Raw genomic sequence first — 16,837 nt, forward strand, 5'->3', positions numbered from 1 at the left:
TGCAATGCTGAAGTGTCCGTCTGGATTTTACAATCAATTCACACTCCAGAGTGCTCCAACTCCTGGCAAGTGCACTACCAACTGAGGCACAGCTGACACTTAAGTGGTAAGGACTGCTTGATAGCGCTGTTGCTGACACCTTCTACCTCTTTGCCAATGATTGAGAGCTGGCTGATGAGGAGGTAATTGGAAGGGTTGGATCCTGCCTCAGCCAGAAGATTGCTTCACTCAGATAGGTGTCCCCTGTTTCTCGGACTGTCAACAGATTGTTTTCTTCAGTATTTCGTGTTTCCAGGCAGTTGGATGAATAGATTCTCTCTGGAAAATGATATTGATTCCCTTGTCTTTCACCACAGTCAGCTAACTTTGTTTGTACAATTAGATTGATTCTTGCATCTGTCAGTGTGACTTGGACTGATTGTCATATCTCAGTATAGTCAGAGGTGTTGCTGTGCCAGTAAAGTTAAAGACCGAGCTGTCTATCAAATCAGTTTGATTGTCTCTTGAAACAGTTATTATTGATGACTGTGGGTCTCAACTCAGTTGGGTTGATGTTGTCCATTCAGGCTGAATAGTTTGTCACTGTCATAGAACCACAGACTCATACAGCACAAAGCAGACCCTTGGGCCTAACATATCCACACTGACCTTCAAGCATCCGTCTATACTAATGGGCAGCACGGGAGCACTTTACAGCGCCAATTCCCACCTCGGTCCGAAAGGAATTTGTAGCTTCTCCCCGTCAGCATGTGGCTTTTCCCTGGTTGCTCCGGTTTCCACCCACATTCCAAAGACATACAAGTTAGTGTTAGTAAGTTGTGGGCAAGCTACGTTAGTGCTGGAAGCATAGTGGCACTTGTGGGCTGCACCCTTCGCCCCCCAGTATGTTTCAGACTGTGCTGATCGTTGACACCAAACAACTCATTTCACTGTATGTTTTAATGCACATGTGACAAATAAAGCTAATCTTTATAAAGATAATCTTTTCTTATCTTTATCAACTTACCTGTACTTGGCCATTCAAGTGTTCGTCTACATACTTCTTAAATGTTTTGGAAGTCTCTGCTTCGATCACCTATTCAGCATAGTGGACCCTCTTGAATTCTCAAATTCTGAGACTGGGAACGTGTAAAAAGGAAACAGATTTTTTTTTTGAAAGACGAGGAAATTGAGGGCTATGAAGATCTGGTACAGATGAGAAGAAGAGGCTGTGATCATGTTGAAAGGGCAGAATAGACTACTTCAGTTCCTATATATTAGTTTGTATGAACTCTAGGTGGAAAGAACAATTCCTCAGGTCCAATCTAAACATCTGACCTCTCACCCCAACCCTATGTTTTCTAGTTTTGGACACGTCACTGCATCCGTGTTGGTTAGGGTGTACAAGTTCCATTGGACAGATGTACTGATCATTCACTGACCATTGTACAATATTCTATTGTAAGTTCAGATGTGGATGTTTACTGAGGGTTATGAAATGTTGTAATTCTATTTAATGTACTGTAGATATATGGAGGGGCAAGGCTCAGAGGGATATGGGATATACATAGGGAAATGATGATCGTTTATTTTATCACTAAACACAAATACATATTCCATTTCCACCCACAATCTGCAATGTCTTTGGAAGCGATTACTTGGTGGGAGTAATGGATTGGCATATGGTCAGCACATCAGCCCAAGCAAGAGAATGACAGGATAGTGAAAAGAATTAGCTCAGATTACCCCAGGATCTAGATGAAATGACAGAGGAGGCCAAGAAATGGTAGATGGAATTTAACCCAGACCAGTGCAAAGTGTTGCATTTTGTGAAACCAGGGCAAGACTTACACAGTAATGGGCAAAGTCCTAGAGAATGCTGTAGAACAGAAGACCTAGGGGGCGCATTTCCCTGAAAGTAGCAACACAGGTGGTTAAGAAGGTGAGACCACGTGGAGTATTGTGTGCAGGTCTGTTCACCCAGCTGTAGGAAGAATGTCATTAATCTGGAAAGGGTGTAAAAAAGATCATGAGGATGTTGCTGGAATTAGAGCATTTGGGTTACAAGGAGAGGCTGGATCAGTTGGGACTTTTTTCCACACAGTGTAGGCAGCTGAGGGATCACCTTATGGATACTTTTAAAATCATAAGGGGTGTAGATAATGTGGATGGTCAAAATCTTTTTCCCAGTATAAGGGAATGTAGAGCTAGAGGGCATAGGTTTAACGTGCGGGGAGAGATTTTAAAGGCATCTAAGGGGCATGTTTTTCACACAGGGAGTGGTGGCTATATGAAACAAGTTGCCAGTGAAAGTGGTTGAGGTGGATATTATTACAATACTTTTAAAAAATTGAACAGATAAAATAATAAAATAAAAGGTTCAGAGGGATGTGGATCAAACACAAGATACCAGGTTGAGCTCAGACAGATACCTTGTTCAGCATGGATGATTTGGACTAAAGGGCCTGTTTCAAGGTTGTATAACTCTCATGAATCTAAAAAAGATGACAATGAACCTTGGCCTGATTGGAAATAGGCCCTCGTAGACATTGGCAGTTTCTCATGGAGGAGGACAGGCTGGGATGGGAATGAGTAGAGCTCAGGGGACAGAAGAAAGAGGATGTCAGTGAGACAGGCTTGTGATGAACAGCCTGCTTGATATGCAGCAATGCAATTTCCCCTTATGTTCCACATTAAGGTGGACAGATATGCAATGATATGCAATGCAATCAGGAGAATTCCTTCTCCCTTGTATTCCATGTTGAAGTGGACAGATAGTGCAAATAGAATTGCTCTTGTCTCTGACAGAGGATGGAGAGTAGCGCATAGGCAACATAGTCAGACTCAGCAAGTGTCTGCTTTATTCAAACGTTTTCTCAATGACACGTGATCTAGTTCATCTCATTCTTTTTTAATATATTGTACTGTTTCCATTTTTGGAAGGAATGGATGGAAGTATTCTGATAACACTGGAATATTTGCAAGTTTAAACAATTGGTTTCAAACTCAGGAAATCATGTATTGTCACAATCTCTCTGATAAATGTACTTTATTCATACTGTCCACCTGCTTATCACAGAGTACTGCGTGATGTTTCCTTTGGGTTCAGCTGCAGCTTGCAGCTTTCCTCTCAATCTGAATAGTCTGTGCATCAGCAGTTCCACTGGTGTTTATTCCATCATGGTCTGCAGCTTAGAGAAAAATAAATCTGTGGGCTGACGCTTTACAGCAAGACCTGATCCTTCTTGAATAACTTTCAAAATTTCCCACTTCTTTCACTGTACGTATTGGTCTCCATTTTGGAGATGGACAGTGAGATATTTGAAGTGATATTTGATCCCATTTTCTATCACAAGCTGTGCAGAGTGAAATGACCAGGACTCTGCACCATTGTCCAACAGAATCTCCTTGCAAAGTTCACATGTCATGAAAATTATGTGAGTTCTTCTGTTGTATACTCAGTCTATTCATTTGGGGTGGTGCTCTCAGCAGCTGCGATCAGTGTGTTATTTGGCCAGCTTTTCCAAATCCTTGCTTAACCCAGGTCAATAATCTAAAGATTTCAGAAATCTACAGATGCTTCCAGTGATGTTTCACTATTCTGCTTTGTAATACTTCGGTAGAAATTGATGCACTGATGATTTCTGGATAGATTGTAACCCCTGTGATAAAAAGGCTCTATATTCTCATCCAAGCATGTCAAAATCGATCCAGACTTGCTTTAATACTGTGCCATTTTTACTATCTACCTAGATATTACAGGAGATCATTCTCTACAGCCAGTAGCACAAGTATTGCACCCTCTATTATCCATTTGTGATTGTATGCAGTAATTTAGATGCCACATCTACTACATCTTTCTGTTTGGATGCTCAGTTTTGAATCACATACTCATAACGGCACAGCAGAATGGACCACCACTGCTTTCTCAAGCTCCCATTGTTGGAATTGTGGATCAATGAATGTTGTGGTCATTGACCAATATAAGGGTCTTCCTAATAAGACATGGAGGCACTTTGTGATCCCAGATATAATTCCCAATGTCTTGTTTTCCACCTGACTATATTTCCTCCAACTGTTCATTAGTGTCCAAAGCCAATGGGCTTCTCACAGCTATTTTCTGTAAAGTGGCTTATACTTGGCCCAAATGCACAACTGATGGCACCATAAATTAATTTTAACATTGTGGGGTGTTTGTAGTGGGCTATAAGAGTTTCACTAAGGCTCGTTTGCAGAAATTGTATACTTTCTTTGGTTCCTTTCCTGATCCTTCAACAGCTGTGGAGTTGCTACTGTGTCAAGGTCCAGTGGGAGCACAGAATAATATAGGCTCTTGCCTGGGAAGTTTTGGAGAAATTTTCAGATTTTCTGGGGCCCACATTATCTCATGAATCCCTCTGAAACTTCTTCAGGTAGTTGGATATATTCCTTCTCTATGTTCAAAGCTAAAAGTTCAAAGTAAATTTATTATCAAATTACATATATGTCATCATGTACTGTACAATCCTGAGATTAATTTTCTTGTGGGCACATTCAATAAATCAGTAATAGAACAATAACCATAACAAAATCAGTGAAAGACCACACCATTTTGTGTGTTCAACCAGTGTGCAAAATACAACGAACTGTGCAAATACAAAAAGAAATAAATAATAGTAATAAATAAATAATAAATATCAAGAACATAAGAGTTCTTGAAAGTGAGTCTATAGGTTGTGGGAACATTACAATGATGGGGTAAGTGGTTTGGTTCAAGAGCCTGATGGTTGAAGGGTAATAACTGATCCTGAACCTGGTGGTGAGAGTCCTGTGGCTCCTGATGGCAGCTGTGGGAAGAGAGCTTTGGTGGTGGGGGAGTCTGAAGATGGATGCTGCTTTCCTGCAACAATGCTCAGTGTAGATGAGCTCCATGGTGGGTGACAGGGGCTCCTAACATTTCTTATGCCATGGACCAATGCCATTAAGCAAGGGGTCCGTGGACCCCAGGTTGGGAACCCCTGGTGGGGAGGATTTTACCCCTGATGGACTGGGCCATATCCACTAATTTTGTAGGATTTTCCATTTGCAGTTCTGTTTTTTTAAAAAAACATCTTGTTGCATTGACTGTTTGGAATCAGTTTGGCATCTTATCCATGGTAGCCTGCAATATTGTGGTTGATGACTTCACACTGTAATGTAGCTAGTTGTAATAGAACAGTCAGCGGCTGTATTGATGTTCCTATCGACATACTAATCATTAAATTCCACTTTCATTTTAAAGTAGTTACAATTTTTATTACCGCTATGTGTTGCTTAACCTTCACTCGCCAAATTGCGCATCAACATCAGTGTTGTCCGTGCCTTAGCTGTGTGTTGTTTGAATTGAGAATCTCCATGCTGACATTATCCTGACTTGCAATCCTCTTACCCTAAGAATTTATGCCTATTTTTTTTTCACTAGAAATATTTCACTGCTCTAACCTGGTAGACTCATGATGGATGGTCTTCATTACATTGAGAGCAGCTTTTCCATCTATCCCACCTTTCATACCAAATTTATTCACATGACTTAGGTTTGCTGTTGGAGCTCCTTCTTCTGCCTGTACGTGACAATGATAATGATACTACTTACTGTATGTATTTGCAAAAGTTCTTCAGTATTTTTCAAAAGCTATTTCTATTGCAGATGAAAGGTCGAATATTTCATCATGTATGTAATAATTCAGGTTAAATTTTCTCATTGTTAAATTACAAATAAATTTGGCCCAAGATGCTTGGTTTTAAAGGCACCAAAATGAACACTACCTCACTGTTCCTTTTTTGCACTATTTATTTTAGTTTTTTTTTCATTTTTTATTGCACCTTGTCTTGCACTGTACCACTGCCACAAAGCAACAAATTTCGCAGCATGTGTCAGTGGGTCTGATTCTGATGACAGATTAGTAAAATCCCAGCAACCCAGCATCCACTTGTTCAGAAATCCTGATGGTCCAGCATCTGTCTTGCTCATTAACCCAGAATGAGTACCAAAGGTTCAAATGCAGTTAGATGTGGGCCAACAGGATGGGTGAAGCCAGGGTTGAAATCCAGAAAACTAGAAGGACAGGAACCTGGATTGACTTGCAACCAGAGTCAGGATTCGGGGTGTTCATACATCTCCCGCTCCCTTTAAACTAGACAACTAATTTCAGAGTAACATCTGAAAAAGTGAAATAAGTGTGTGTTTTAATATCCAGTGGTTCAGAAAATTTGCTCAACCAGTACTGTCAATGTTCCCAGTGTCAGATCATTGGAGTTTTAGTGTAGGCAGTTACAATCTCAACTGACCTTTGGTTTCTGATTCTACATGTGTGGGTTTTTGCAATCTAGCTTGGTCTTGGATCTTTCTACTTAGTGAATAATATCATACTTAGTCAAACTTGAATGTGATTAGACCGAACAACAACCTCTTCAGTTCAGGAGCCAGCAGAGATGGAGAACAAATACTGATGTTGCCAGTGATATCCAGAACCCATGAATCAATAAATAAAAATAATACTTCATTTTGATTTTTGACTTGCATGTCACCAGGAGGCACATAGATCTGAGTCATTCTCTTTTGCTAAGATTGCTTTTTTATGCCCTCCTATGACTTCATTTTGTGTGGGAACAATTTCACGCACGCCCTCAACTTTAACAGTGCAGCTTGCCCTGAAGAAGATTTAATCCATTCTACATAAGAATCGAATTACTTTTTCAGAAAAAAAAACTTTATCATAAACTGCAAAGTTCCACACAGTGCAATCTGCATCTCGCACCATGTGGTCTTCAGCAGTTACAGGGTCTTTCATTCATTAGAAAAAAGACATACGAGTACAAATCACAGTTGTGGCTCTTTACATCTGTAGTGTTATTCTGTCATGCATTTGCAGTGTTCTATGCAGTAGAAGTATTAGCATATTTTGTGTGGATAGCACCAATACCATTCATGTGGCCTCCCGGTTAATTCAAGTGTTTGAGAAGCTTCTACGCTGAACTTAGCACCTTAGTGTTGAGAGGCAAAGGGATCCTAGACTACATTTCTTCCCTACAAAGTCTCTGTGTTTCAATGTGTTCTTCAGCACATTGTCCTGCAGCTTGGTCCTGTGTCAGATGGCCACACTCCCTTCCACTCATCTCATTTACTGGAAGATGAAGACATTTTGGAAAGATTCTACAGTGTCTTTCACCTTGTTGGTGATCTTCCGTCAGCACTTGTCTTTCTTGATATGCATTCCTGGGATCAGCCCGTACGTCAGAGTCTGCTGCTAATAACTGCTTGTGACCCTTTCATCCTCCTCCAGATCTTCCTTGCAAATGCACAGTCTGTGGACAGCTGGTTGACCATCTTACCCTCATTGCAGATGTACTGAAGGACGCATTTGTTAGGAGTGAAATTCCGAATGTAAGGATCTGGGAGGATCTGATGGGGAGTGCCCCTCTCACTGCCATCCGGGCTCGTTGGTGAGTTCCAGTGGTGAGGCTTTCTGAGAGGTGGTTTAGAAAGTTTCCTCAGAGAATAGGCTTCTGCATACATTGTGTCTTTGACTCACAGTCCCTACAGGATGTTCTAAGCTGACCACTCCCTGATGGTCATGGTCCAAGCTGTTGTCTGAGAAGAACTTTTCCATGAAGGGTAAATAGTGTAGCAAAGTCCAATGGACAGGTCTACTCTCTGCAGCAATGAGGACAGGTAGATCCTCTGTACATAGCAGCATTTGGTGACTAGGTACTTCAAAGCACAGCCTGATGCAGCCACACAGGTAGTCATGTCCCCTTACACAATACCTTACTTCTCTTGTGCTCATCAATGCGCTTTAAGTCTCAACATCGAAGTAAGGGTAATTAATCCCATACTTCTGCACTTACCCTACCACAACTATACAAGCAATTTGTTTGACCACTTGGTTACTTTTTACAGCTTCAATTCTTTTCTATTCGATCCTTTTCACTTATAGACTCTTGTACATTCCCAGTTTACAATGGAAGTTACATGCAGTGTAACATGTGGGAAACATTGCGAAGAGTGTCTGGCTTATTTTAGGCTTTCTTCAGATCACTCTGCAATACACACATGATCAATAGCATCATGCAGTGCTATCTCACTTATGTACATGACACTCTCATTGTTGTTGGCTTATGGCAATCCTTTTAAAAACTGCAGGTTAGATGACTGTAGAGCTGGAATAATTAGAGGGAACTTTTGTTGCAGTTATGCTGCTAAGTCTTTCTAGATTTCAAAATGGGTTTTCTTAAAAGAGCATTCAGATGCTGGCATGAGCAGCCAGTGGAGTTATTTAAGTATCTCTGAAACAACAAGATATAACTACGAGTCTTACTCAACTGTGCCAGTTTAGACATTAACCACTGGAGTATGGATAGCTGGCGCTGAACGTAAGGGTTCAGGATCATCCCACTAATTGACGATCATGTTTTGATGCCAAGAATTCAGTATTGAAGGAACACCTGAGTGAAGCCTCACTGCTCAATTGGAAGCTCAGTTACAGATATCGCCCAGCGCTTTGCTTTCTGCTCAGTTTTCTTCTCGTTCCAGTTTCATGCCGTGTCTCAATCCTTGTCTCAGATTCTCAGCATTTGGGTCCTGACTATTCTCGTCAACGTCTGTCGTCACAACTATGGGATGCGTTCTAGGGTCGTGGGATTTAAAGGAGACTGGATGTCCTGGGCTCTTCATCAGCCTCAGAAATGGGCAATAAGTCCTGTATTTAGAACTGTAAAATTGTGTTGTTTTTTAACTTCTGCCACAGCACAGTTTTTCTATAGATGTAGTGGAGCCACTGCTGCGCAATGCCAGAGACCGATTTCAATACTGATCTTTGGTGCCCTCTCTGTGGAGGCCGTATGTTCTCCCTGTGACCATCTTCTCCAGGTACCCATGTCTCCCCCAACATCCCAAAAATGTGGCGGTGGAATACTTGGCCACTGTAATTTGCTCTGAGAGTGCAGGTAAAATGTAGAATCTGTGGGGAGTTGATGAGAATTTAAAAAAGAGATCAAGCTAAGTGAGTGGTTGATTGTTGGCAGAGACCTGGTGGGCCCAAGGGGCTGTTTCTGTGCTATACCTTTCTCTGACTCTAACACAGTGACTTTTATCATGTTCTTGAAATGAGATTCATTGAGATGAGTAACCATGTGAGGGGCTGAGGATTGTCTGATTGCAACAATTAGAGCACTGGCATATTTATTATTGTAATCATATTGAAATTATGAGGAACAGGCTGTAACTCTTCCAGATAATGTGAATTCGTGCGCCAGTGTGGAGAAATGGAAATGGTTGTTGAGGGTAATATAAGACCATGCAATTACAATCAAAACACAGCCAATACTTGCTTTAACATTGAGTCCTCCTGATGCCATCTCTCCCTCTTCCCTTAAAGGGAGTCTAGAACTCAGCAGCTAGAGTGGAAGCTCAGCGTAAGTGCTCCATTTAAACGATGCCCATTCAAACTCATCTCTTTCAATTGCCTGAGTTCTTAGTTGCAGCTGTTTGTTCCTCAGCCACTTACAGGTAGCTCTGGATTTCGTCAATGGGTTTAATTCCCATTACCAATGCTGTAACGGCCAATGATTCATCTTGGCATAAAGGAAAATCCAGTGACAAAGTTTGCAGCATGTTGGGACTGAGAAGCCTCACTCTAATTCACCAACTAGCAGTGGGAAGCGGGAGAGCAGGTAGAGAGAGGGGGAAATGAGGCAGCACTGTGTCCCAAACACTAACTGTTACACTATCACAGGTGTCCTTGCTAGGTTCCTGGTGCTCAGAGTTTTATGCTCCTTAATGTTGGACTCCTGCCCTAGCATCTGTGTTTCCTTGGTTGGAGCTCTCAGAGTTACCCTTTGCTGGTTCTGTTGCTCTCTGACTTCACCAGCTTCACTGCAGAATACTAAAGAAGACTTATCACTGCTGTTGGATCCGATGATTTTGCACTCCCAAGGTCCTTCAGAAATCATGAAAGGGGCATAAAACTTAGTGGTTATGGGCATCAATTAAGTGCAATAAGGAATCAATACTTAATATTCAGTCACTAATCGAAGGACCTGCCAGGTGCTCACGAGCACCTATTCTAGCCATAGTATCACTACCTGTGAGGTCAGGCCCTGCTAGTTCTCTGAATCTGGATATAACTCTAGTTTAAGGATAGCTTGGCAACTTTCTTATGGTTCCTTGTTCTGGGGAGATGTTTGGCACAACTGTAATATTGATGCAGAGCGAGAGAAAAAGAAGCAAAGCAGAGTCTTTGAATTGTGTGTTGTGTTTCCTTCATTTCTGATCTTCACCATTTCTCCTTCAGCAATATTTCAGTCTCATTCTGGTTCTGGCACCGAACACAATGGCATCACACTGTGCTGCACCTAGATATTACAATCATTATCATTTCCCAGTCCTCTTGGATGACTTGAAAAGAGCTAATGTGGTGTCATTGTTCATACAAGTGGGATGGAATAGACTGAGTAATTACAAGTCAGACGGAATGGCATTATGTGAACAGGTTATTGAAGAGAATAAACTAATATATAGACTGGCACAAGTTAATCAATGAATCTCAGTATGAATTCATTGAGGGAATGCTATGTATGAGTAACAATTGAATTTTTGGTATGGTAATAGGAGATTTGATGAGAGTAGTGCATTGAATTATGTTGATATATTAGCAAGGCATTACATGGCTCAACTGGGTAGTTTAACAGGAAACTCAAAACCCTCAAGGGTAGTAACATTGGTTTCGGAATTGGCCCCATTGGGGAAAGCAAAGGGAATGATCACCGGTAGCTGGAGGATACGAAACCAAGTCCCTTGCTTTTTTGATATATTTTAACAACCCAGACTGAAGAGTCATAATTAAGAAGTTTCCTGATGATGCCAAAGTTGACAGTGTTGCTAGTGGTTAGAAAGTAAGTCATAAGCTACAAAGAGATGTCAATGAATTGTTTAATTGGACACAAAAGTGGCCAAGGGCAAGTGGTTTTCAATCCAGAGGTAATATGTTTTCAGTGGTAAGTGGTCAGATATTAAGAAATCTTGAACTGAGATTCTATAGAGTGCATATCCCCAGATCTGCAATAATTGTCTTCACTGGTTTAGGCATGGAGTAAAAGAGAAGACTGAGCAGTAAAGTGGGAGCAACCCAAAGAGATATAGGTTAGGCTAGCATGAAGACAATAAGCCAAATGTCCTACTCCTTTTGTTCTTCAGTGCTGCAAATTCCTGTCATTAAAGAAGTGTGATTGAAACTGAGCAGAAATCATGAGCATAATAACATACGCATGCTAGTGATATAGAAAGTAATTACTTTGTTTTTTTACCATTAATAAACATTCCTTAAAGTAGTTAAACGTAAGCCACAGTTTAATTTCTACAACTAAAAGTGGATTTATCATCAAGTAATTTGTGTCCAGACATCCATCGGAATAACCTGATTCTAAATCACTGAAGCATTTAAGTCAGGAAATTATTAGCTCATTTCAGAAGGTCTTTTTGAACTAACTAAGGAACTTGGGGAACTAAATATCCAACCTAACTAATCTAATTTAGTAATCCTTTTCTGTGCCCAATCTAGCAACCAGAACCCAATATCCTACACTTACCAGTATTTTAAATTCTGAGTTAGTGTTGTATGTGACTGAGTCAGGATATTTGCACAACTGTGTCTCCTAGTGTTTGCATGCATGTTTGGATATACAGTGTATATAAATGTTGTATGAAAGTGTGCATAGGCATGTGCGTGCATGTAAGAGAGAGAATATGTGTGTAGACGCTTAAAATGCTTAATAGTCCATTTTAGGCCAGGATGTTACTGAGTAATAATCAGAAAACAAGATTTGATATATGATTCAGAAAAAACATGTGTGTGTGTGTGTGTGTGTGTGTGTGAGATTATGGCTCTGAATGTGAATGTCATTGAATGCAGACGATAATGACAATCGGAGACAGTAGTATCGTCATTATATTATAGCTGCCATAACATGACAGCTAATTCTAATATTATATTGAGAGCTACTGTAGCCTTGTATAATCAGTTCCCCTGACTGCTCCAATACCACTACAGATTTCCTTCATGCTACCAGAATTCTTGTATTTCATTCCAAGTAGCCTCATTAAGGCTTTTGTCAGCATCAGATGTTAAATGTTTCACCTGTCCAATGACTATAACTCAATATAAGTAAAATTTGTCAGCCTGAGTTCAATCACAAAGCCCTGGAAGTGTTAACTGAAGGTTTGAGATCAACACTGGAGTTGTTTTATCAATTCATAGGGTAGCAGAGGAAGTGAAGCTGCCAAAATTGTAGCTGTACATTTTTTACCCTTTAAGATTGAAGGGGAAGAATCCAGTGCATTGTGAGCCCTTTCATTAAACACCCTTTACTTTCAAGACTAAACACCCTTTTTGGCTTCATTTGTCGATAAGTAGACAGACACGTAGAGATATGGTGGGTCACTGACAAATTACTAAATAGTGGAGAACGTTGATGTTTGAGGAAAACATAAATTTGCTTTGGAGATGAAAACTGACATTGATTCGAGTGCGATTTGTTCAGACCCTTTTGATGCCAGGGTTGTCACTGTTAAAGCGACACCTGTTTCCTGACTGGGGCAGCAATGGTAGCATAGCGGTTAGCGTAACACTTTATAATGCCAGCGATCACCGATCACGGTTTAGTAACCACCTGTGTCTGTGAGGAGTTTGTATGTTCTTGCCGTGACTGTGTGTTTCCTCAGGGTGCTCCGGTTTCCTCTCAAATCCAAAGATGTATGGTTAGGGTAGGTTTAATGAGTTGTGAGCATGCTAAGTTGGCACTGGAAGCATTGAAACACCTACAGGCTGCCCCAGAACAATCCTCAGACTGTGTTGGGCATTGACACAAATGACGTATTTCAATGTATGTTATTTTTTTTATCTGCATGTGACAAATAAAGCTGATCATTAAATCTTTACCTAGAGAATTATCTCCCTTTAGTTGATGACTTCTTTTAGCCCACCTGGAGCTACAGTCAACCATTGATGTAGAAATCTATGTGAATGGTTTGAGACTCTCTATCACTGAGTGAACTGGTTCTCACCAAACCAATGGGCGGGACAGGTGAGTTGATGCTTTGATTCTTGAGCATGAGAATTTCAGCAGGGCTGCAATAATATTGTTGCCATTTTACACTATGCTCTTCAATAACTACCATTCCCAGCCATAAACAATAACTGTAGACCAGAATGTGGGAAGTGATAATCCTGATAGTCCAGTTTAGGTTGCCATGGACACAGCCGGCTGAACGGCTGTGCTCTGCACCGCAGTTTTTCCCAAGTGCCTGATCTTAAGGCTTCAGGTCGATTTATTGTCAAATGCACAAGTATGGTGAAGTACAGAGCATGGTGGGTAATTAATTAATTAGAGATATGGCATGGAAGAGCCCCTTCCGGCCATTCGAGCCACACCGCCCACCAGCTCCCGAATAATCCGGTTTAACACTAAACTAATCATGGGACAATTTACAATGACCAATTAACCTACCCAGCTCATCTTTGGACAATGGGAGGAAATCGGAAGACCCGAAGAAAACCCATATGTTGCATTGGGAGGATGTACAGAGACTGCTTACAGAGGATGCTGGGATTGAACTCTGAACTCCAATATCCTGACCAGTAATAGCGTCACGCTAGCGGCTACACTGCCATGGTGCCCACGGTTCAGACAAATCTGAGAAAATAAATTATACGAGATAATGAAGGGAAAAAAACTGCAAAACAAGACTTTGGTGCAAAGCAAAAGCAACTAGAATGATTCCATGGTAGTGCAGGGGGTTGTCAGTAGTGTTCCACTGCTGTGGTAGGGTGACAGTCGTGTAGGTTATTTCAAGAATCTGATGGTTGCAGGAAAGTAGCTGATCCCGAAATTGTGGTGTGGGTCCCTCAGGCTTCTGTAGCTCCTGCCTAATGGTAGCAGAGGGAAGAAGGTATTACCTGGATTGTGGCAATCATTGATGATAAATGCTGTCATTTTGAGGCAGCACCTCATGTAGAGGCCTTCAGTGATGGGAAGACTGTGCGTATGACACACTGGAATGTGTCCACTATACTCTGCAGCTCCTGTGCATCAGAAATGTTGTAGCATGATGTAGCCAGTCTAGATACTTACAACAGTGACTGGTTTTATCATGACCTCGTACAACAATTTCAAAAACATCTCTACAAATCTGGCCTTGCTGATTCTCATTAGTTGTCAATTATTTCCTGAAAATTAAGGCATGTTTTCACGAATTTGAACTTACAACCCATGTATTTAAACAATAAGAATACTCTCATAACAATCATTCCACCTATCATCAGATATATCTACCAGTAAAATTTCTTCTAGGTATTTTTTACAACCAGCCATCACTTTAACCAGCATACAGTATCTTCATCTACAGTTACTTTTCATGAATTCATAACTCTAATAATATAAAAGGTGTTGATTAATTGTTCATGAATTGTCAGCTGCAGGTGACATTTTACCTCAGAAGAGGGATAGTAGTAACTGTTTCCTCAGGAGATTGGAAGATTTTTTTAATTACAGAATGGACTGAAGCCAAAGTGGGATTTAAGTTAGTATATTGGAATCTGTTAGAATTCAGGATGGATCCGACTACATTTTTTAGAGTTGCAATGCATCTTTAAAACCATTCATAATGTGAGTTTTATGGTATTTAGATTGTGCTGGCATTCAATTTTGCTGGCTATGTAATAATTTGTGTGTTTTACAGCCTCACCCTGCATACGTGCTTATAAATTGCAACACACACAAAATGCTGGAGGAACTCAGCAGGTCAGGCAGCATCTATGAAGGGGAGTAAACAGTCAACGTTTCAAGTCGAGACCCTTTATTAGGACTCGAAAGGAAGGCAACAGAAGCCAGTATATGAAGGTGGGAGAGTGGGAAGTACAAGCTAGCAAGAGATGGGTGAGGCAAAGTGAGAGGGAAGGTGGGTGCGTGGGGGAGGAGGGGATGAAGCGGAACAGGTAAAGGGCTGAAGATGTAGGAATCTGATAGGAGAGAACAGTGGGGAGAAAGAGGAAGGAGGAGGGGCACCAGAGGGAGGTGATTGGTAGTTGAGGACAAGAGAAGAGGTAAGATGGAGCCAGAATGAAGAATTGAAAAAGTGAAATGAGTGAAGGAGGGCTGGAACTACTGGAAGTTAGGGAAATCAGTGTCCATGCCATCTGATGAGAGGTTAGTCAGACAGAATATGAGGTTTTGCTCCTCCAACCTGAGAGTGGCTTCGTGACAGAAGATGAGACCATGGACTGGCATGTAGGGATGGGAAGTCACATAGAGGGTGACTCACCCATCCACTCTCTGCTTACTGCGGGATTGCTCTCTACATCTACTCATCCCTCCACACTAATCACCCTCCTGGAATCTATCCCTGAAAGTGGGACAACTGCTACACATGCCCCTACCTGTTCTCCCTCATCACCTTTCAGGACCCAGGTGGGGTGCCATTTCACCTGCATGTCCATTGGGATCCTCTTCAGTACCCGATACTCCCAGTGCATCCTCCTCTACATCGATGAAACCCAATTTAGCACCTTCACCCCATCCACCAGCAAAGGTGAGATTTCTCAATGGCCACCTATCTCAATTTGACTTCCCATTGTCATTCCGACATGTCGGTCCATGACCTTTGCTTCTGTCGCAATGTGGCCACTCTCAAATTGGAGGAGCAATACCTCGTCACCTCCAACCTGATAGCACGAACATCGTTTTCTTTAACTTATGGTAATTATTTCCCCCTTCCTCTTTCCTAATTTTTCCACTCCCTTTTCTACTCCTTCCCCTTCTCCTGTAGTCCATTCTCCTCTTGTATTAGATTCCTTCTTCTTCAGCCCCTGACCTTTTCCATCTATCACCTCCCATCTTCTCATTCCATCGTCCCTCCCAGACCCACCCACCTTCCCCCTCACCCGGTTTCACCTATCACCTACTTCCTCCTTCCCTCGCACCTTTTTATTCTGGCTTCTTCCCCTTCCTTTCCAGTCTTGATGAAAGGTCTCATCTTGAGACGTTGACCATTTATTCCTCACTATGTATACTGCCTGACCTGCTGACTTGCTCCAGTATTTCATATGTGTTGCTCTGGATTTCCAGCATCTACAGATTCTCATGCTTATACATCTTTATACACCCTACACAAAATGGGAGACTGAATTTTATTACAAATTTCATCAGCCTAATCCCCATTGAATTTTTTAATTACAGCTCACTGGCTGAGCCTGGAGACTATGGACAATTAATTGGGTTCCTAATAAAGCTGACAGGAGAGCTTGCTCTCAGATTGTACTGAGATCATTTGCTTTCTGCAGAAATAAATCCTAGGGTCAACTCTTCCTTTCACAGGAGAGTTTCAATAACAGTGCATAGTTATTGAGCTGAGTTCTTCAACTAATGTTTATATGAAGGCAAATGTATCTTTAAGACCTAGGTAATTCACCGGTGAGCCGCAGTATGAGTTGTAAATGAACTGCCTTTCCATAGGGAACATTGAGCAGTACAGCCCAGGGACAGTCCCTTTGGTTCAAGTTGTCTGCACCAAAATTGATGCCGAACTTAACTTCATCTCTTCTGCTTGTGCCGTAAATGATCAATATCCCTCCATTCCTTGGATAGTCATGTGTCTAACAGCCTGTTAAGTACCACTGTCGAATCAGTTTCCTTCACCATCCTTGGCAGTCCATCCCAGGCACCTAGCACTCTCTGTGCAGTAAAATAAAGTTCCCCTTCACATCTCCTTTAAACTTTCCCTCTCTCACCTAAAACACATTTGTTACGTTTCAAGTATTTTTATATTTACGTACAGGGAAGCCCGTGG

The 16,837-nt window shown here is 41.4% G+C and overlaps 1 protein-coding gene across 1 annotated transcript in view; it reads left to right on the forward strand.

Moving 5' to 3' along the window:
* LOC140714256 (glutamate receptor ionotropic, delta-1-like) overlaps positions 1-16,837 on the forward strand; it is an 870,844-nt gene that overhangs the window by 519,625 nt on the left and 334,382 nt on the right. The gene's annotated exons all lie outside the window — the stretch shown is intronic.

The sequence above is a fragment of the Hemitrygon akajei genome, chromosome 21, assembly GCF_048418815.1.
Source record: "Hemitrygon akajei chromosome 21, sHemAka1.3, whole genome shotgun sequence".
NCBI classification, from domain to species: domain Eukaryota; kingdom Metazoa; phylum Chordata; class Chondrichthyes; order Myliobatiformes; family Dasyatidae; genus Hemitrygon; species Hemitrygon akajei.